Below are 21,605 nucleotides of genomic sequence, written 5' to 3'. Positions count from 1 at the left end.
GAATTCTGTTGCCCAGACCTGTGATTGATCTCTAGCAGCAAAGCCACAGGCACTCAGCATTAAGAGGCAAAATGCGACCTTGCACAGAAATCACATGTGCTATGTAATGTGAACAGTGTTGGTCACCGTGAAAGAGTATAAGCATTGTTCTGCAAAATGTAGCTTTTAAAACAATTCTCTCTTTTTTCCCCTCCCTACAGCAGCTGCAAATTCCTCAAGCCTCCCTCCTCCATCCCGAAGGTTATCACAGATAAGGCGTCGTAAGAAGAAGACGCGGGAGGACATGTTTTCTGAAATTATGCAATCCAGCAGGAGTGACAGAGCTCATCTGAATGAGTGGAAGGAAACAGTTTCAAAGTATAGGAAAGAAGTCAGTGAACGTGAGGAGAGGAGGGACCAACGTGAGGAGAGGAGGGACCAACGTGAGGAGAGGAGAGACGATCGAGATGAGAGATGGCGGCAGGAAGACCAGAGGATGAAGGATGCAACGCTGGGGCTGCTCCGGCGTCTGGTGGAGGTTCAGGAACGGCTGCTGGAAAACAGACTGCCGCTTCAGCCCCTGTTCCACCCTCCCCCCTCCCCATGTTCCGTATCCTCCTCACCCAGACGTGTAAGAACGCGGGGGGGGAGGCTCCGTACACCTTCCCATTCCACCCCAGTAGACAGCCCAAGCAAAAGGCTGTCATTTTTTTAACCTTTTCTTTGTGGCTTTTTCCTTCCCAGCAATCCTCCTCCCAAATACCACCCGGGTTCCCTCCCTCTTTTTCTAATCTATTAATAAAGAATAAATGATTTTTAAATGATAGTGACTTTATTTGGTTTGAAAGAAAGCTGGGGGAAGGGGCAGGGTGGGTTCCTTACAGAAAATCAGTCAGTAAAGGGGGAGGGTATTCATGAAGGAGAAACAAACAGATATTTCACACGGTAGCCTGGCCAGCCATGAAACTGGTTTTCAAAGCTTCTCTGATGCACAGCGCTTCATGGTGTGATCTTCTAATCGCCCTGGTGTCTGGCTGCGCGTAATCAGCAGCCAGGCGATTTGCCTCAGCCTCCCACCCCGCCATAAAGGTCTCCCCCTTACTTTCACAGAGATTGTGGAGCACACAGCAAGCAGAAATAACAATGGGGAGATTTCTTTGGCTGAGGTCAGAGCGAGTCAATAATGAACGCCAGCGGCCTTTTAAACGGCCAAATGCACATTCTACCACCATTCTGCACTTGCTTAGCCTTTAGTTAAACAGCTCCTGACTCCTGTCCAGGCTGCCTGTGTATGGCTTCATAAGCCATGGCATTAAGGGGTAGGCTGGGTCCCCAAGAATAACTATGGGCATTTCAACATCCCCAACGGTTATTTTCTGGTCCGGAAAGTAAGTCCCTTGCTGCAGCCCTTTAAACAGAGTAGTGTTCCTGAAGACGCGAGCGTCATGAACCCTTCCCGCCCAGCCCGCGTTGATGTTGGTGAAACGTCCCTTGTGATCCACAAGTGCTTGCAGCACCATTGAAAAGTACCCCTTGCGGTTTATGTACTCGGTGGCTTGGTGCTCCGGTGCCAAGATAGGGATATGGGTTCCGTCTATTGCCCCACCACAGTTAGGGAATCCCATTGCAGCAAAACCATCCACTATAGCCTGCACATTTCCCAGAGTCACTAACTTTCGTAGCAGCACCTGAGTGATTGCTTTGGCTACTTGCATCACAGCAGCCCCCACAGTAGATTTGCCCACTCCAAATTGATTCCCGACTGACCGGTAGCTGTCTGGCGTTGCAAGCTTCCACAGGGCTATCGCCACGCGCTTCTCAACTGTGAGGGCTGCTCTCATCTTGGTATTCTGGCGTTTCAGGGCAGGGGACAGCAAGTCACAAAGTTCCATGAAAGTGCCCTTACGCATGCGAAAGTTCCGCAGCCACTGGGAATCGTCCCAGACCTGCAACACTATGCGGTCCCACCAGTCTGTGCTTGTTTCCCGGGCCCAGAATCGGCGTTCCATGGATAGAATCTGCCCCATTAACAACATGATCTCCAAAGCACCGGGGCCTGTGGTTTCACTGAATTCTGTATCCGTGTCTGTGTCCATGTCCTCATCATGCTGCCGCCGCCGCTGCCTCCTCTCCTCGTTTTTCTGGTCCTGGCTGAGCATAAACTCCACGAGAACGCGCGAGGTGTTTGCAATATTCATGAGTGCTGTCTTGACCTCAGCGGGCTCCATGCTTGCCGTGGTATGGAGTCTGCAGTGTTCACCCACCCAAGAAAAAAGGCGCGAAAATGGTTGTCTGCCGTCCGTTGCTTTCATGCAGGGAGGGAGGGAGGGAGGGAGGAAGTGAGACTGTACCCAGAACCACCTGCGATGATGTTTTTTGTCCCATCAGGCACTGGGATCTTAACCCACAATCCCAATGGGCGCGGGAGACTGCGGGAACTATGGGATAGCTATGGATTTGCTACCCACAGTGCAACGGTGCAGAAATCGACGCTAGCCCCGGTACTTGGACGCACACCACCGAATTACTGTGCTAGTGTGGCCGCACTCATTTCGACTTTATACAACCTGTATCTCAAATCCGAATTATCTAAATTCGGATTAATCCCGTAGTGTAGACATACCCATAGATTAACCTTGGTGGACAAGAGAAATACTGTGATATAATTTAGGATTTAAGATTATTAATAGTCGTTATATTGCATGTCTCAACACAGCTTCTTATGTGTGGCTTCATTTAAATAACGTCTTTGGTTTTATAGGATTTAGTTAACATCACTCACTACGCTCACCTTGCCTATTTAATAACAGGTTTCAGAGTAGCGGCCGTGTTAGTCTGTATCCGCAAAAAGAAGAACAGGAGTACTTGTGGCACCTTAGAGACTAACAAATTTATTAGAGCATAAGCTTTCATGGACTACAGCCCACTTCTTCGGATGCAACAGTTTAATAACAGTTTAGATTATCCATGACAAACCAAACAGGAGTCATCTACCCTTAAATGAAAGTCCTTTGCCCATTCATAAACTGTTTCAGTTACCTCTGATACATTGAGACAGAACTCACTGTTGATTTGGGGAATAATGTACTTTGGTTGTAGTTTACCTAAATAAGAGTCCCTTCCAGGGTAGACTCCCTCTAAAAGTGTAATCTGTTAAATGGTCTCCACAGAGACACATACAGAAGAAAATGCAGCAGATGTAACCATTGTTTATTGTTTGTGTTCTGTTTTATTCCCTCCTTTCTTTAATAATAAAATATTCATAGTAAATAACGGTGATTATTTTACTTATATTTAATTGTGGTTTCTGGTAAAGCTTGGAAAGAAACCCACATGACTAAAAGAGTGGGAGTCACATCCCTGAAGAGGCATTAAGAGAAATAATTAAGATTTGGCCTCTCATTTCTTCTCTCTTTAGACTCTATATTTCAGTAATTTTGGAAATAAAATTACTTGATGCTCAATTCTCCTTTCTGCCCCTCATGCTGAATGCAGCACTATACATCTGATCTACTTCTTAAATTCTACTGTCGGAGGTAACATTTTTTTTGAAAATAGAAGTCAACATTTTATAACTAACACAGCATTTAATGTGATTCCCCGCAACAAATATCAAACTGCTCCTTATTCATCTTTTAGATCCAGCTGTGCACAAGCCCAATGCCAATGACAGACACTTCTTAGAACTTCTATGAAGAAATGAAGCACCAACAAAGATTTATAATAGAGGTGAAATATTACTAAGTAACATCAAGGTAATATATTCAGGAGGGATTACATATGTGATTATTACTGTGCTTCCTGAAGTTTATTTCATTATTGCTTACAGTTTACAGAAGAGACCTACAGTTTTCTTGTCATAAATTTGCTGAGCACCTGTTAAAATTAATAAAATGTACAAATTTAAAAGAAAATTTATGAAAATTAAATGAAACATGTTCCCATGAAAAATGTTGATTTCAATGCAAAATTTAAAAGACTGCTCTTTAAAAAGATACCAGACTGAAAACCCTGGAAATGGAAGGCTTCAGTTTATCACTAGAAGCAGTGGTAGGTAACAAAATTTACTCCACAGAGTCCCACCAATGTTCCTATTCTACATAGGGTGACCAGATCACCACACTAAAATGTCGGGACAGATTGGGGTGCCATCAGCCCCGCCCGCAGTTCCTCCCTGCTCCTCCCAGGCTCTGCCCCCACTCTGCCCCAGGTCATGCCCCCTCCCCGCTTGGCCCCCCCACCGCGCCCTTCCTCATCCCCTGGCCTGCCGCTGGCTTGCTGCGTCCCTCCTCAGTACCCCACCCACCGCTCGCCTCCCCGCCCGCCGCTCGCCTCTTCACCCCCCCCCGCCCACCACTCACTCCTATGGCGTCAACTTCCCCTCTGCTGGGTGGGTGTTTACCCACCCCCAGCCTCTTCCTGCCTCTGCACCACCCTCGCCCTGCCCCCATTCCACCCCCTTCCCCCAATTCCCCACCCCTGCTCTGCCTCTTCTCTGCCTCCTCCCCTGAGTGCACCACACCGCGTCCTCTCTCCCCCCTCCCTCCTGGAAAGCGCTAAGTGCCACCAAACAGCTGGTAATCGGTGGGAAGCGCTGGGAGAGGGGGAGGAGCAGGGATGCGACGCGCTGGAGGGGGGGAGAAGGAGGCAAGGGGGGGAGCTTGGCTGCAATTTTTCCCTGTGGATGCTCCAGCCCCAGAGCACCCATGGGGGCAGCGCCTCCCTCCCGCTCTCTTCCTTACTCGAATATCAGGACAAATGGCATCCCGATCGTACATTGATTGGGATGCAGGACAAAGGGTTAAATATCAGGACAGTCCTGATTTTATTGGAACATCTGGTCACCCTAGTTCTACATAGAGTGGTGAGCGGATAGTTCAATCTCCAGCCCCACTCAGGTGTTGGCCTTTCTGTCAGACTAAAACATTTTTACCACTTAGTACCAGTTAGAGCTGGTTGAAACATTTCTGGAAGAGATTTCTGTAGGTAAAATACAGTTGCACTGAAATCAAAAATTTTCATGGGAAGGTATTGATTTTAAAATTTTCAATGCAATTAGACTTTCTTGTTTCATTAAGGTAAAACTTTTCTGGTTTTTGTTTTTACTTTGTTTCAATTCATTTAATTTTTAGTTTATATGAAAATATTGATTTTAATATTATATTATATATAATGTAGTATTGATATTAATATTATACATTGTGATGTTTTGACATTATTGAAATGAAGCATTTTTACTCTATCAAAATGAAATATTTCAACATTATTGAAACACCACATTTTGATAACCCCAAATCAAAAACATTTTTCAGAATTTTTGTTCCTATTTGGAATAAAAAAAATTCAAAATGTCAGAATTTCCCATGGAACGAAAATTCCGTTTTCTGATGAGCTCTACAACCAGCTATGATAGTGATTTTTGTTCTTAAGTTTGATTCAAACTGTGACTGGGTGGTGAAAAGTTGAGTATCCCTGCAACAGGCATCTCCCAGAGCGGCAGACCTAATCCAAAACAAGGAGACTTTATGGAAGGTTTTAATAATAGATTAAAGGCAGTCCATCTGCATCCCTTTAGAGCTATAAACTTTCTTCAGGTTTCCAGGCCAAAGTCCCCAAATTCTATGGAAAGGAAAGCAATACTTCTGTAGCATGCTCCCTAGAATGCTCCATGGATTGATGTCAATGAAGCCAGCCTTCAACCCCTATCAAAGGGCTGGTCTACACTTAGTCCGGACTTCGGACTAAGGTACGCAAATTCAGCTACGTTAATAACGTAGCTGAATTCGAAGTACCTTACTCCGGACTTACCGCGGTCCAGACGCGGCCGGAAGTCTCCCCCCGTCGACGCCGCGTACTCCTCTCGGCGAGCTGGAGTACCGGCGTCGATTGTGAGCACTTCCGGGATCGATCCCAGAACATCGATGGCGTGCCTCCGGACCAGCCGGTAAGTGAAGACTAGGCCATAGAGTGTGAAGCACACTGGCACGTGCACCAGAGGCAATGTCAACATGACTCCAAAGGGAGCTACAGTACGAGTGCGAGAGGGACTCAAAGAGTCTGCATACAGAGGGTGGCATTCTGTGGGGACAGGCTGGGTCTCTGTATGACTCACTCTGTATATCAGGGATCAGCAACCTTTCAGAAGTGGTGTGCTGAGTCTTCATTTATTCACTCTAATTTAAAGTTTCATGTGCCAGTAATACATTTTAACATTTTTAGAAGGTCTCTTTCTTTAAGTCTATAATATATAACTAAACTATTGTTTCTTATAAAGTAAATAAGGTTTTTAAAATGTTTAAGAAGCTTCATTGAAAATTAAATTAAAATGCAGAGCCCCCTGGACCGGTGGCCAGGACCCGGGCAGTGTGAGTGCCACTGAAAATCAGCTCGCATGCTGCCTTTGGCACGCGTATCATACGTGGCCTACCCCTGCCGTATATGAATCACACTTTGGATTCAGAGGATCCACCAGTTTTATTGGATGAGCCCTTTTCTTATTATGTATCTGCCTGTACTGCTGCCCTAGAGCAAAGGTGTACATGTAACTCTGAATGCTAAATTAGTCTTGAGGGTGGTAGCATATTTAATCCTTATGCAGGTTTATATTTGAGCAAGTAGAATGCAACAGTTTGCAGCTGTTTGAAACTCCCTAATGCCTCATGTCTACATAGAGGTGTAAAATGATTTGATGACAGAATAAATTAGGCAATTTCTCCCTAATTACCTTTCATCTAGGAGATAAACAGATTAATATATTTATGTAAACTAGAATGACGTTATGTCTTCTCATTCATTTAATCTAAGGACATTTTTTAAATCTATTTGGAACAAAACCAGAAACATAGCCACCACCTCCCCCAAACAAACCCCAAAGGTAGATTATCCTTAACTCCACCTCCACTGCTGCAGGAGGAAATTATGCTGAGAGGGTCTTTGAGACTAGATATTGGAAAAAGCAAACAGAGAAAAGCTAAAAATCCTGAATAGAGATTGGAGTCTTATTCTAAAGCTCTCCTTCCTGAGAAAACATGAAATTGAGGGTAAATACTAGAAATTCTCTGTAGAGTTTACAAAGACACTGAGAGAATGCCTCCAAGGTGACCTATGAGACAGGCTGTTGGTAAGACTTCTCCTGCAAAAAGATGTAGCTAAGAAAGTTTTAGTTAATAAAATTAAGTAGCCCAACTCATACATTTTAAATTTTATCAATTTTTGTTTTGCTTTTGTTCCCAACCAGCTTGCAGTGTTTCATGTTAGACTTGAGACTAAAATGCTGTGTAATTTCCTCCCCCCCCCCCACTTCACCCAGGGTCAGACTGTTCTCCCTGTAGAGATATGTTTGTAGAAGAAAATAATTTGGAGCTGCTCCCTCATAAGGGACAGTATTATGAACATAGGAACTTGGAGAAGTGCCTGGAGGCAGGGGTTGGGAACACCGCATGGCTGGTTGCAGCAGCTCACTACAAAAGCTCTCCAGTTTGTTTTATTAAAAGTTTTATTCCTTTCTCATTCATTTGATTTGTTAATGAACCCCAAAATTGATACATGGTGTCAGAAGTGATGAATGAGAAGAAACCTGCAGTAGGGGGAGGGATAGCTCAGTGGTTTGAGCATTAGCCTGCTAAACCCACGGTTGTGAGCTCAATCCTTGAGGGAGCCACTTAGGGGGCAAAATCAGTACTTAGTCCTGCTAGTGAAGGCAGGGGGGCTGGACTCAATGACCTTTCAGAGTCCCTTCCAGCTCTAAGAGATGGGATATCTCCATTGATTTAATTTTGAGGTTAACTCCTGTGTTTTCAACTGAAAGCAGAGACACAAGGAAGCACCAGAGAAGAACGTGGAGCACCAGGTACAGAGGCTTTTGCATGTATTTAGTGAGCACAATAGTAGCTTGACTAGCTTAAGAAGTGGGGAAGGGACCAAAAATGGATGTGTTGCAACCTCCTTCCAGTCTGCAATTGTCCACCAATGTTGTCGAGACATAGATTTGAATTGTATTTAGCTGCCATGGGGCAGATGAAAAAATGATAAAGTGAAATCATCTATCTTTTTGCATATTGTTGGGGAGAAAGCACTGGATATTTATAACAACTTTAAGTTTGATGAAGGTGAAAGCATGAAGTTAAATAAAATACTGACTAAATTAGAGGAAAATTGCATACCAAAAAGGAATAAAACCTTTGAGAGACACACATTTTTACATGCACGCAAAAAATCTGATGATACCATAGAGCAATGGTTTTCAAACTGTGGGTCGCGACACAGGAATGGAAGGGATTGGATCATGGTGGCTCTGGGCAGCACCGCTGACTGGGCTGTTAAAAGTCCCATTGGTGGTGCTGCCCAGCTAAGGCAAGCTAGTTCCTACCTGTTCCAACACCAGGCTGCGCCCCGGAAGTGGCCAGCAGCAGGTCCGGATCCTAGGTGGGGGGGGCCACAGGGCTCCGCGTGCTGCCCCTGCCACAAGCACCGGCTCTGCACATGGGGGCAGTGCCTGCGGGCAAGAGTGGTGCGGAGACGGTAGTGTGCCTCCACCTAGGAGCTGGACCTGCTGCTGGCTGCTTCTGAGGAAGCCTGCCTCTGAACTCCCACTGCACCACTGCCTGGGAGCCGCCCGAGATAAGCCCGCACCCCGACTCCACGCCCAAATCCCCTCCCCCAGCCCTGAGCCCTCCCCCAAACCCAGAGCTCCTTCATGCATCCCAAACTCCTCATCCCCGGTCCCAGCCCAGAGCCTGCACGCCCAGCCCCCTGACTCCCTCCCGCACCCCAACCCCCTGCCCCAGCCCAGAGCACCCTCACGCACCCTGAACTCCTCATTCCTGGCCCTACACCACAGCTCTCACCCTCGCACCACAACCTTCTGCCCCAGTCTTGAGCTCCTCCCAGACCCCAATCCCTCATCCCCAGCTCTGTTACCATGGACATCAACCATTTTCTTCAACTGGGTCACCAGAAAAAAAGTTTGAAAACCACTGTCATAGAGCAATATGTCACAGAATTAAGGAAACTTAGTAATACCCGTGACTTTGGTGAGTTGACAGAGTCTCTGGTCAGACACCGAATCATTTGTGGCATTAAAGACAATGTATTAAGAGAGAGACTGCTCCATGAAGGAGATTTAGCTTTAAAAAAAGCTCTCCAAATATGCAGGGCAGCAGAAACTGTGAAAGAAGAAGCCAAAGAGCTGAATTCACCAGAAGAGGTTATCCATATACTAAGTACTAAAGAATATAGCCAGAATAGGTCAAATCAGAAAGTGGAACCACTTGCACTGAAAACCACTGCTAGGGGAAGACTGGGTACAGACGGTTATATGGAAGGTGTGGATCACAGCATGGCCCAAACAGTGTCTTGCCTTGGGATACTCTGTCATAAGTGGGGGAAAATAATCATTTTGAAAAATGCTGCAGTTTCCAAATGCAGAAAAGTCAAGTGCATTCAGTTGAAGACAATCTGGTTGAGGATTTTTTTCATAGACGTACTGGGATCTAGCAATCCTGATGAGAGGGACTGGATACTGCCTATGACAGTGAATGGAAAAATTATTCCACTGAAACTGGACACAGGAGCTCAGGTTAATATTCTGTCTGAGCAAGATTATGAGAGACTGAAAATAAGACCAAAACTGGGACCAACAAAAATAAAAGCTACTGGTTATTCTGGAACAAATATACCAGTGCATTGCTAGCATCAATCATAAAAACACCAGGTACAGGCTCCCTTTCATTGCAGTGCCAAAGGAGGTGACACCAATTTTAGGCCAAATTACCCCCCATCAAATTGACTTGTAGAAAGGTCTACACAGACAGTAAAGAACCTTACAAAAAAACTTTTGACAGTGGGGGTGATTTGTACAAAGCATTACAGGTTTACCGAAGTACATGCCTGGAGAATGGTTTTTCTCCAGCTCAGCTATTAATGGGAAGAAGGATCATATCTAATTTACCAATTACTGATAACTTGCTGAAATCTCATAACAATGATACCATACAGAAGATGAAAGAAAATCAGAAGTGGAAGCAAAAATATTATTTTGACAAAAGGGCCTCTGATCTCCCATCTCTTAACCCAGCTGATAGAGTGTGCCTGAGGAATCACACCTCTAATACTTGAGGTCAAAGTACATTAAAGAACAGATGCATCCATGGTTTTATGTAGTCCAGACAGATCAGGGGGACACATTTTCATGTAATCAACAGGATTTACAAGTAATCCCAGAAAATTTCAACACATTGACAGTAGATGTGGACTCTGGCATTTCCCATCTGACTGCCCGAAGCCGGTAGCGCTCAGGCAGCCCGGCTCTTAAACAGAGCCGAAGAGTCGGGGAGGAGCAGAGCCGCCATTTTCCCGGACATGTTCGGCTTTTTGGCAATTCCCCCCGGACGGGGGTTTGACTGCCGAAAAGCTGGACATGTCCGGGAAAAAGAGGACGTATGGTAACCCTAAAAAAAATCAAGGAGCCCTTGTGACACCTTAGAGACTAACAAATTTATTTGGGCACACCTCCTTGTCAACTGTCTGTAATGGGCCACTCTCTTACCACTTCAAAAGTTATTTTTCCTCCCTTAGTATCCTGCTGTTAATTGATTTATCTCATTAGACTGACCTCACACTTGGAAAAGCAACCCCCATCTTTTGATGTATTTATACCTGCTCCTGTATTTTTCACTTCATGCATCTGATGAAGTGGGCTCTAGCCCATGAAAGCTTATGCCCAAATAAATTTGTTAGTCTCTAAGGTGCCACAAGGACTCCTCATTTTTTTTTTCTTACGTGCTTTGTTGAATCAGGGCCTTAATACAAATCTGTCAGTATGCATTACTTTTATATTTATTTTTCAGTAGAATAGGTCTAAACCAGTCCAGAGTTGTTCTTAGCAAGACCCAGAAAAGAAAGCGAATTTTGCTTTGACAGACTTAACTACACAAGGCTGGATTCTGCTCTCAGTAACACTGGTATAAATTCAGTGTAACTCTGCTGAAAGCTATGGAATTATTCCAGATACATATTGCTACTGCAGAGCAGAAGCTGACCTCACAGTATATATTTGAGAAAATTCTATTATAAATAAAAGTAATATACAGTTGCTCACAGACTAAATAAATAAATGAATGCCATCCATCTTATCAACATAATAATTCTATGATATCAGAGTCACACACAAGGAATAATCCTCTTTCACAGGAAGAACAAAAGAAAAAACCTATTAACAAACAATGTATCACCAGACTAGTTCTCTAACGAAACATTTAATCTTCACAACCCTGAAGAAATCGGGCAAGGCGGGAAGGGGAAAGAATTTACTAATACAGTGGTGCCTTATCCCAAATATTAGATTCACGGTGATCAGGGTTGACTGTGCAGGGATTCTCAAACTGAAGGTCGGGACCCCTCAGGGGGTCACAAGGGTATTACATGGGGGGTCACGAGCTGTCAGCCTCCACCCCAAACCCTGCTTTGCATCCAGCATTTATAATGGTGTTAAATATTTTAAAAAGTGTTTTAATTTATAAGGGGGGGGGGGGAGGGTCGCACTCACAGGCTTGCTATGTGAAAGGGGTCACCAATACAGAAGTTTGAGAACCTAAAAGCATTGACATGACAAAGAATTGAGCAAAGCCAAGAAGCTTTTGGTAGAATAATTCAGAGTGCATTTGAGGCAAGTAGACGATTAGGAACTCCTTGCCAGAAAGAGCTATGGAAGCAGGAACTACTTGCCAGAAGAGATCTAGCTGGGCCCAAACCTGACTGTGTTCAGACAATACTGTAGGTCACACCTTTACAATCTAGCTTGTCACCAGCGGTGACACCCAGAAACATTTCTCATATCTATTTAAACAAAGCTTGAACATATAAATTCACATACACCTTTACTCTAGGAAAATGGAGACAAAGCAACCTTTGTTTGAGAACCTTTGCTGTTTCATATTTGTGTTTGTTGTCTTCATTCCAAGGTTATGGGAAACCATATAAATATCATAGCTAGGTAAGGGATTGTCCTTTTTGGAAAAGGAAATGTCAAGAGCTAATCTTGTTGTTGAACATACAGCAGTTTATCGCAAGGTGGTACACATTGTAAGAAATCATTTGTATTCAAACACATTGCTAGGTTCTAGGCTAACAGTTACTGCTCAGTAACGAGATGTAGGTATCCCCGGGGATAGCTCAGTGAAATCATAACTGATTGGTCAACTGTAGTGCTGGGTGGGAAACCATTCTCCCATTCAGTGAGTTTTTGAGATTTCAGAATTTTTTCTCTTCCTGAGTTGAATGAAAAGTCAAAATCTCAAAAGATTTTACAATCCAATAATCCAAATAAGCTTCCCATTTGGTCAATCAAAACTCAGTTTTGACTTTTTTTTATTTTTTCTATTATTTGCTATAAATCAACTAAAATTTCAAAGTCTTTTCAAACTTTAAAGAGAGACTTTTAATTTTGACAATTTCAAAATGGGACATTTCAATTTAAAAAAAAATGTTCTACAAATCAAGAGATTTGTCAAAAGGGACCTTTCCCCACCAACTGTTTCTGTTTTGATGAATCAAGGTTCTAAAACAAAACAAAATTAATTGAAAATTCCTGACCAGCATTAATCAACGTGATAAAAAAAAAAGCATAAGCACTAAAGACAGTTGAGTTGACCAGATGAGATTAATCCAGCCACATTGGGATCTTCTCATCACGTAGATCCACCATAATAGGGCAATGGGTGGGGGAAAGGAGACATTGCCTGGCCCTGACACAATCGTGGCTGCCATAAGGGTCAGTCTTGCTTTAATTGGCACCAGAGGATTGGTCCCTAAGATCAGAGGGGAGTGACAGTGATTTAAAGCTATTTTTGTGTATGCACACACCCTTCCTGAGTTCCATCAAACATTCTGCAGCCAGAGCCCCGCATCAGGACTATAACAATAATAGCAGCAACATATGCCATAATAAATTCTTCTTCATTGGAGAATCCACGCATAGCCTTTGTCTGCTATTTGAGAGTTGAGTGGTCGTCCCCAAGTTAGGGCCTGATCCTGTTCTTTATGAAGCCAATGATTGATTTTACATGGACTTCAACAAAAGCAGAGGAGGTCCTTGGTGGTAAAAAGAAACATTTAAAAATGGCTTTGCCACAAGTGAAGCAAACCTAAAAGCATTAACTGCTATTAAAATGTTAGTTTAAAAAAAAAGCCGAGGAAGCAAGTAGCACTTCATGCCAGGGTACCTCTACCTTTAATTATGATTTTCTAGATAGAAAGAATAAATGAGAAAAATGAACGTATGTTGCTGAGAATTATACTTCTTTCTAATAAACTGTGAAGAGTTCGAAGAGTCAACACTTACAGCATTAGAGGTTCTCAAAGCACTTTACAATCATTGGGTTCGATCCTGAAGGGTGCTGAGCATGGCAGCTCCTACTCTCTTACTGGAACGTTGTTCCTTTAGTCCATGGGATTTGTAGTGCTCAGATCCTCTCTGGATGAGGACCATTAATTTCAACATAATAAGGGATCTCACTGGTGAGGGGATGCAGCAGCTGTTTAACACAGTTGCACCACCAAACAGTTTAAGCCAAGAAGTAGAGAACAGGTTTCACAGTAGCAGCCGTGTTAGTCTGTATCCGCAAAAAGAACAGGAGTACTTGTGGCACCTTAGAGACTAACAAATTTATTAGAGCATAAGCTTTCGTGGACTACAGCCCACTTCTTCAGAAGAAGTGGGCTATAGTCCACGAAAGCTTATGCTCTAATAAATTTGTTAGTCTCTAAGGTGCCACAAGTACTCCTGTTCTTTTTGCGGATACAGACTAACACGGCTGCTACTGTGAAACCTGTTCTCTACTTCTTGGCTTAAACTGTTTGGTGGTGCAACTGTGTTAAACAGCTGCTGCATCCCCTCACCAGTGAGATCCCTTATTATGTTGAAATTAATGGTCCTCATCCAGAGAGGATCTGAGCACTACAAATCCCATGGACTAAAGGAACAACGTTCCAGTNGTACTTGTGGCACCTTAGAGACTAACAAATTTATTAGAGCATAAGCTTTCGTGGACTACAGCCCACTTCTTCAGAAGAAGTGGGCTATAGTCCACGAAAGCTTATGCTCTAATAAATTTGTTAGTCTCTAAGGTGCCACAAGTAGAGAACAGTACCACAGCCAGTTTAAATTGGAAGGAGAATTTAAGTAGGTAGGAAGTAGCTATCTCAACTGGAATTTGGCTGAAACACTGGGAATTACACCCTGTATCTTTGAAAAATAATATGGAGTCTTAAGTGGTCACAAATGGTCAGAAGGTTTATGTCCTCCAAGAGGCAGATGATACACTCTTTACTTTGTGATGTAGTCCTTGACAGTATCCATTTCATATAGTTATTTAAACCATCCATGTTCAATTCCCTGAGTGTAAAATTCCCTGTGCACAAGGCCTATCACAGGGGTGGGCAAACTTTTTGGCCCAAGGGCCACAGCTGGGTGGGGAAATTGCATGCAGGGCCATGAAAGTAGGGCTGGGGCAGGGGGTTGCAGTGCAGGAGGGAGTGCGGGGTGTGGGAGGGGGTGCAGTGTGCAAGAAGGGGCTCAGGGCAAGGGGTTGGGGTGGAGGAGGGGTGCAGAGTGCATGAGGGGGCTCAGGGCAGGGGTGCAGAGAGGAGTGCAGGGGGGGCTCAGGGCAGGGGATTGAGGTGCAGGACGGGAGCGTCAGGGGCTCAGGGCAGGGGGTTGGGGTGCAGCACGGGTGTGGTATGCGGCTGGGGGCTCAGGGCAATGGGTTGGGGTGCAGGAGGGGTGCGGCAGGGGTTCAGGGCAGGGAGTTGGTGTGGAGTGCAGGAGGGATTCGGGGTGCGGGCTTCAGCACGGCACCACTTACCTGGAGCGGCTCTGGGATGGCAGAGGTGCGCACTGGGGTCAGGGCAGGTTCCCTGCCTGCCCTAGCCCCACGCTGCTCCTGGAAGCAGCTGGCACCATGTCCCTGTGGCCTCGGGGGAGTGGAGAGGGGAGGCAGAGGGCTCCGTGCACTGCCCTCGCCTATGGGTACCCCCCCGAAGCTCCCATTGGCTGCAATTCCCCGTTCCCAGCCAATGGGAGCTGTGGGGGGAGGTGACTGCAGCTGAGGGCAGAGGGCTCTGCCCCCCACCCTCCAGCGGCCTCAGGGATGTGGTTCCAGCCACTTCTGGAAGCGGCGCAGGGCCCGCGGCACCACCGGGGTTGCAATCCCACGGGCCGGATCCAAACCCCACCCCTGGCCTATCAGGTCACACAAACCCTCAAAATAAACCATAAGTGGGATTTGGGTGTCATATTATCCTGTGCCCAAGGGAGAATTTCACCAAAATTAAACCTTAGTTTTACTTTAATCCCTCTGTACACTGCAGCCCAGTATGACTGGGGTTGGTTAATTTTAGCCAAGCCTCCCTTTCTTGCCAGCCTGGATTTGAGCCAACAGGTTAGTGAAAGGGAGAGCCAGAGCCATGGGGAAGAGGGCATGCGCCTCACCTGAGCTGCAGGGAGCCAAGAAAGTAAACATTTAAAGATTTAAAGATTTAAAAACAAAAATCCATTAGCTGGACCCCTTCCCAATCCCCCCGCTTCCAGGGGTTGATTTCTGAAAACAGCTGGGGAGCTAACCCCAGGCCAAGCCTAGGTAAGGAGTAAGGAGGAGCCAAAATCAAGCTAGCCCCACCTTTGGTAAGGGCTTAATCTCTGGATGCACGATAACCCCTGCCCCATTGGGGCACATGGCCCTGTCTCATCCCACCCCACCTTCTATCTGTGTGGCTCGCCTTGCCAGCTAACCTGGCTCCCCCATCCTGCCCGCATCATTAGCCATCTTTCCCTGCATCACGAGGTGTACTACCTACTATGGAGCAGCGAGAAAGAACACATTTGTGTAAAAACAAGCTCTGTCTAATTTGCTGCTCTCTCCAAAGTGTGCCTGGCTTTAGCAAAGTATTTAATCAGCCTCCACACACTTCCTTTCCTCGCCTGGAGAGTATAGTCCAAGAAGCCCTGGAATGCAATTCTTTCCGAGGACATGCTCAATTGAGACATAATGACATTGACTTGGTGTGCAACAGAACATAAGAATGGCCCTACTAGGTCAGACCAAAGGTCCATCTAGCCCAGTATCCTGTTTTCCGACAGTGACCAGTGCCAGGTGCCCGAGAGGGAATGAACAGAACAGGTAATCATCAAGGGATCCATCCCCTGTCACTCATTCCCAGCTTCTGGCAAACAGAGGCTAGGGATACCATTCCTGCCAATGTAGTAAGAAGAGCATGGAATGGATTTTATTAACACTATTGAGCTGCTTGGGAATGATTTTGTGAGTATGCTTGCCTGGGCGCATAAACATATATATAATTCTCTGGAAATTTTGTTTATTGACATTTTCTGGAAATTTTGTTTATTGACATTTTTGACTCCTTTTGAGTGCATAAAGAGCTACATCTTGTGACTTTTCAGGATTTGTCTGATGACTTCCTGCTATGTGGAGTTGGCAACACGGGTGCTTAAAATAGCTGGGGCAGTCCAGATTCCAGATTCCAAACAGGTGTAATTGGCACTTTGTTCCAGATCTCAGCACACACTATGAAACAGCCACTCTTTGTAATGCTCCCCTGCTGTAAGGACAGAGAAAACTCTACAAAGATTATTGTAACAACTCTCTATACCGCTACAGCAGGTCAATAGTCATCACTGAGAAGACTTTGCTTTGGAAATGCTTCTTTGGCATTATAGTCCTGCCATAACCACCGAGTATTGCAACAGGATATAGAAAAGGACACTAGAAATTCAAAAGCCTTTATAAAAGCTTTTTTCAAAAGAAAGATTCCTCTTTGACACTCTAGAAAACAGACTGGACACAATTCTGATTAATTTTAAACCAGATGCTGCATAAAAGCAAAGCAGTGATTTACCATTGTTACATATGTAGGACATCTCTAGATTTACAAAACATTTATATAGTTATAGCTTTAAATGACTGAGGTTTGTAATAAATATTAGCACAGTGTTGGCATTATTGTCCATGTTGCCTGGAGTTCAACAAATCCATCTAATTAGCCATTTTTCATTTGGAAGGTGGAAGAGAATTAGCTATGACAGTAAAATTGAAGCTAGGATCTTGGGTCTTACAATATTGTTCAGTATTGATATCTTGGAAAAATAACAAAGGAAATTCATCTTTGTCTACCTGAAAGTTTCCTTTCTTCTAGCAGGAAAGTCCACACATGATTTAACCAGGCAACTGGCTGCACCAGCGCCAAGCATGACAAGTCTGGACTACCCTCTGAGGCAACTGCCCTCACACAGGCACTCAGAGGCACAGCGAAGCTAAAAAGAAAAGGGCACAGAAATACCTGGGTGACCCTCTCTAAAGGACCTGCAGTTTTTCCTGCACAGAAGAAAGAAAAACCTGTTTGTTCACCCAGGCAGACTTACTATCTTGAAAGGCTTCAATTTGCCATCCACATAAAGTGTCCAACTATTTTTCCAATGATAGTAGGTAGAGTATGGTGTTCTGAGCATTAAGGGTCAGATTCTAATCTCAGGTATACTAGAATGGAGACATATCTGAAAACATCAAAAATGGTTCTTCCCTGGCTATCCACTATCCAATTTACACATTGAGACCCTTAAATATATACTTGGGGGGAATCCTAAAATGCTGACATCTAGAAATTTAGTAAGAAAAAGATTCTCTAAATCAGACAGTGTGAAGATTTTCCTCGGTTTCTGGAACATGCAAGACATACTCTGGAGTCGCACTCAAGCCTCTAGTACTTTCATTTTCTGTTCCATATCTGTGTGCATTTTACACCTTGCTGCATTTTTTTTTAAGTTGTAAGAGTATTATTTCACAAAATCCAGTATAACCCCACTATGGAAATACCCTGCACTTCTAAATTACCTGCTTATTGTTTAGATACTGCAATTACAGGCACTATAGGAAACCCTAAGATAGATAGATCTCTTTTGGTGTGTGGCATGCTGGATCCTTCATTCTCTCCTCCCAGCCCCAACGGCTGCCCTAAATGGTTAATTGGGATGATATTGCCTATTGACTCCCTTCAAGCTCTACCATGAAGTTGATTATTTTAGCAAGGATTTCAACTAGGGCTGTCGATTAATCACAGTTAACTCACGTGATTAACTCAAAAAAATTAATCGCAATTAAAAAATTAATCGTGATTAATCGTGGTTTTAATCGCACTGTTAAACAGTAGAATATCAATTTAAATGTATTAAATATTTTTGGGTGTTTTTCTACATTTTAAAATATATTGATTTCAATTACAACACAGAATATAAAGTGTACACTGCTCACTTTATATTATTTTGATTACAAATATTTGAACTGTAAAATTATAAACAAAAGAAATAGTATTTTTAGCTTTAAACCTCATACAAGTACTGTAGTGCACTCTCTTTATCGTGAAAATGCAACTTACAAATGTAGATTTTATTTTAATTACATATCTGCACTCAAAACCAAAACAATGCAAAAAACTTTAGAGCCTACAAGTCCACTCAGTCTACTTCTTGTTCAGCCAATAACTAAGACAAAGAAGTTTGTTTACTTTTACAGGAGATAATGCTGCCCACTTCTTATTTACAATGTCACCTGAAAGTGAGAACACGTGTTCGCATGGCACTTTTGAGCTGGCATTGCAAGGTATTTATGTGCCAGATATGCTAAACATTCATATGTCCCTTCATGCTTCAGCCACCATTCCAGAGGACATGCTTCCATGCTGATGATGCTCATTAACAAAATAATATATTAATTAAATTTGTGACTGAACTCCTTGAGGGGAGAATTGTATGTCTCCTGTTCTGTTTTATTCACATTCTGCCATATATTTCATGTTGTAGTAGTCTCGGATGATGACTCAGCACATGTTCATTTTAAGAACACTTTCGCTGCAGATTTGATAAGACACAAAGAAGGTACCAATGTGATATTTCTAAAGATAGCTACAGCATTTGACCCAAGGTTTAAGAATCTGAAGTGCCTTCCAAAATCTGATCGGGATGGGGTGTGGAGCACAATTTCAGAAGTCTTAAAAGAGCAACACTCAGGTGCAGAAACTACAGAACCTGAACCATCAAAAAAAGAAAATCAACCTTCTGCTGATGGCATCTGAATCAGATAATGAAATTGAACATGCGTTGGTCAATACTGCTTTGAATTTCCCTGGGACGCTAATATGAAAGGGAAAGGAGTCCAGGAGAGCTGGCTGTATTTTGAAGAAGCCTTATTGAGCGCACAGGAACAAACCATCCCGATGTGCAGAAAGAATAGCAAATATGGCAGGTAAGATCTTCTGTGAACTTAAACACAAAAAAGAAGCTTACGAGAAGTGGAAACTTGGACAGATGACTAGTGAGGAGTATAAAAATATTGCTCGAGCATGCCGGGGTGTAATCAGGAAGGCCAAAGCAGAACTGGAGTTGCAGCTAGCAGGGGATGTAACAAGAAGGGTTTCTACAGGTATGTTAGCAAGAAGAAGAAGGTCAGAGAAAGTGTTGGACCCTTACTGAATGGGGGAGGCAACAGATGAAGTGGAAAAAGCTGAAGAACTCAATGCTTTTTTTGCCTCGGTCTTGACAATCAAGGTCAGCTTCCAGACTGCTGCACTGGGCAGCACAGTATGGGGAGGAGGTAAGCAGCCCTCAGTGGTGAAAGAACAGATTAAGGACTATTTAGAAAAGCTGAACTTGCAATAGTCCATGGGTCCAGATCTAATGCATCCAAGGGTGCTGAGGGAGTTGGCTGATGTGATTGCATAGCCATTGGCCATTATCTTTGACAACTCGTGGTGATCAGGAGGTCCCGGATGATTGGAAAAAGGCAAATATAATGCCCATCTTTAAAAAAGGGAAGAATCAGAATCCGGGGAACTACAGACCGGTCAGCCTCACCTCATTCCCCGGAAAAATCATGGAGCAGGTCCTCAAGGAATCCATTTTGAAGCACTGGGAGGAGAGGAAGGTGATCAGGAACAGTCAATATGGATTCACCAAAGGCAAGTCATGCCTGACCAACCTGATTGCCTTCTATGATGAGATAACTGGCTCTGTGGATATGGGGAAAGTGGTGGACGTGATATATCTTGACTTTAGCAAAGCTTTTGATACGGTCTCCCACAGTATTCTTGTCAGCAAGTTAAAAAAGTATGAATTGAATGAATAGACTGTAAGGTGGATAGAAAGCTGGCTAGATTGTCGGGCTCAACAAGTAGCAATCAACAGCTCGATGTCTAGTTGGCAGCCGGTATCAAGCGGAGTGCCCCAGGGGTCAATCATGGGGCCAGTTTTGTTCAACATCTTCATTAATGATCTGGATGATGGGATAGATTTCACCCTCAGCAAGTTCGCGGATGACACTAAGCTGGGGGGAGAGGTAGATACTCTGGAGACTAGGTGTAGTAGTTCCGGGGTGGGGCTCATCCCTTCCTGGGGCGCCTGGAAGCCAGGCCACCCCGCTACAAAGCGAATAACAGTTAGGGCCCCGACCTTTGGGTAGGGGCTAAGCACACAATTGACAGTTCAGAGCTCAACCTTTGTGCAGGGACTGAGCACACAATTAACAGTTCAGAGCTCAGGCCCTGGGTCAGGGCGGGGCAGCAAACCAATAGTCAGTCAGGGGCCCAGGCCCCTTGGACAAGGAGGAGGAGAGACTGCCACCCGGCGCGGGGTGGCAGGGGGGAACACAGGCCCACCCACTCCACTGTGTTCCAGCCCGGGGCCCTATCCGCAGCAGTCCGTCTGCCGCGCAGTCAGTGGGGATCCTGACCGCAACACACTGACATGGGTTCGGGGTCTGCTATCCCCGGGCCACTTCCCATCTCCTCCTCCATGGGTACCTGCTCCTCCTGAGTTCCGTCTGCTGGGTTGCAGATCATGGGCTCCTCCGGGCCCCGAGCACCAGGTAGGTCTGTCGCTCCCTCTGGGCCCTCGGCGGGGGGAAGCTCAGGCCGCTCCTCGGGGTACCGGGCTCTCGGCAGTTCGGCCAGTCCTCCTCAGGATACCGGGCTCTCAGCAGGCTCGGCCAGTCCTCCTCGGGATACCGGGCTCTTGGCAGGCTCGGCCAGTCCTCCTCGGGATACCAGGCTCTCGGCAGGCTCAGGTCCGCGTGAGCTCGGGCACCAGCGTCTGTCCTCTCCCGCTGCCGGCCAGCTACTGAGCGCTGTGGCCTGGCCTTTATACTTCCTGTCCCGCCCCTTGACTTCCAGGGGGCGGGGACAGGCTGCGGTGGCTCCGCCCACTCTGGCGGCTGTTCTGGCTCCTCGCTTCCTGGGGCGCCTGGAAGCCAGGCCGCCCCGCTACACTAGGGATAGGGTCCAGCATAACCTAGACAAATTGGAGGATTGGGCCAAAAGAAATCTGATGAGGTTCAAAAAGGACAAGTGCAGAGTTCTTCATTTAGGACGAAAGAATCCCATGCAGGCTGGGGACTGACTGGCTAAGCGGCAGTTCTGCAGAAAAGGACCTGGGGATTATAGTGCACGAGAAGTTGGATATGAGTCAACAGTGTGCCCTTGCTGCCAAGAAGGCTAACGGTATATTGGGCTGTATTAGTAGGAGCCTTGCCAGCAGATCGAGGGAAGTGATTATTCCCCTCTATTCG

At 45.0% G+C, this 21,605-nt stretch overlaps 1 protein-coding gene across 5 annotated transcripts in view; it reads right to left on the bottom strand.

Moving 5' to 3' along the window:
• IQSEC1 (IQ motif and Sec7 domain ArfGEF 1) overlaps positions 1–21,605 on the bottom strand; it is a 676,292-nt gene that overhangs the window by 403,321 nt on the left and 251,366 nt on the right. The window lies entirely within an intron of this gene.

This window comes from Trachemys scripta, chromosome 7 (genome assembly GCF_013100865.1).
Source record: "Trachemys scripta elegans isolate TJP31775 chromosome 7, CAS_Tse_1.0, whole genome shotgun sequence".
In the NCBI taxonomy this organism is placed as follows: domain Eukaryota; kingdom Metazoa; phylum Chordata; order Testudines; family Emydidae; genus Trachemys; species Trachemys scripta.
Note: the sequence above shows the minus strand (reverse complement) of the source record. Positions and strands in the feature narration are given on the sequence as shown.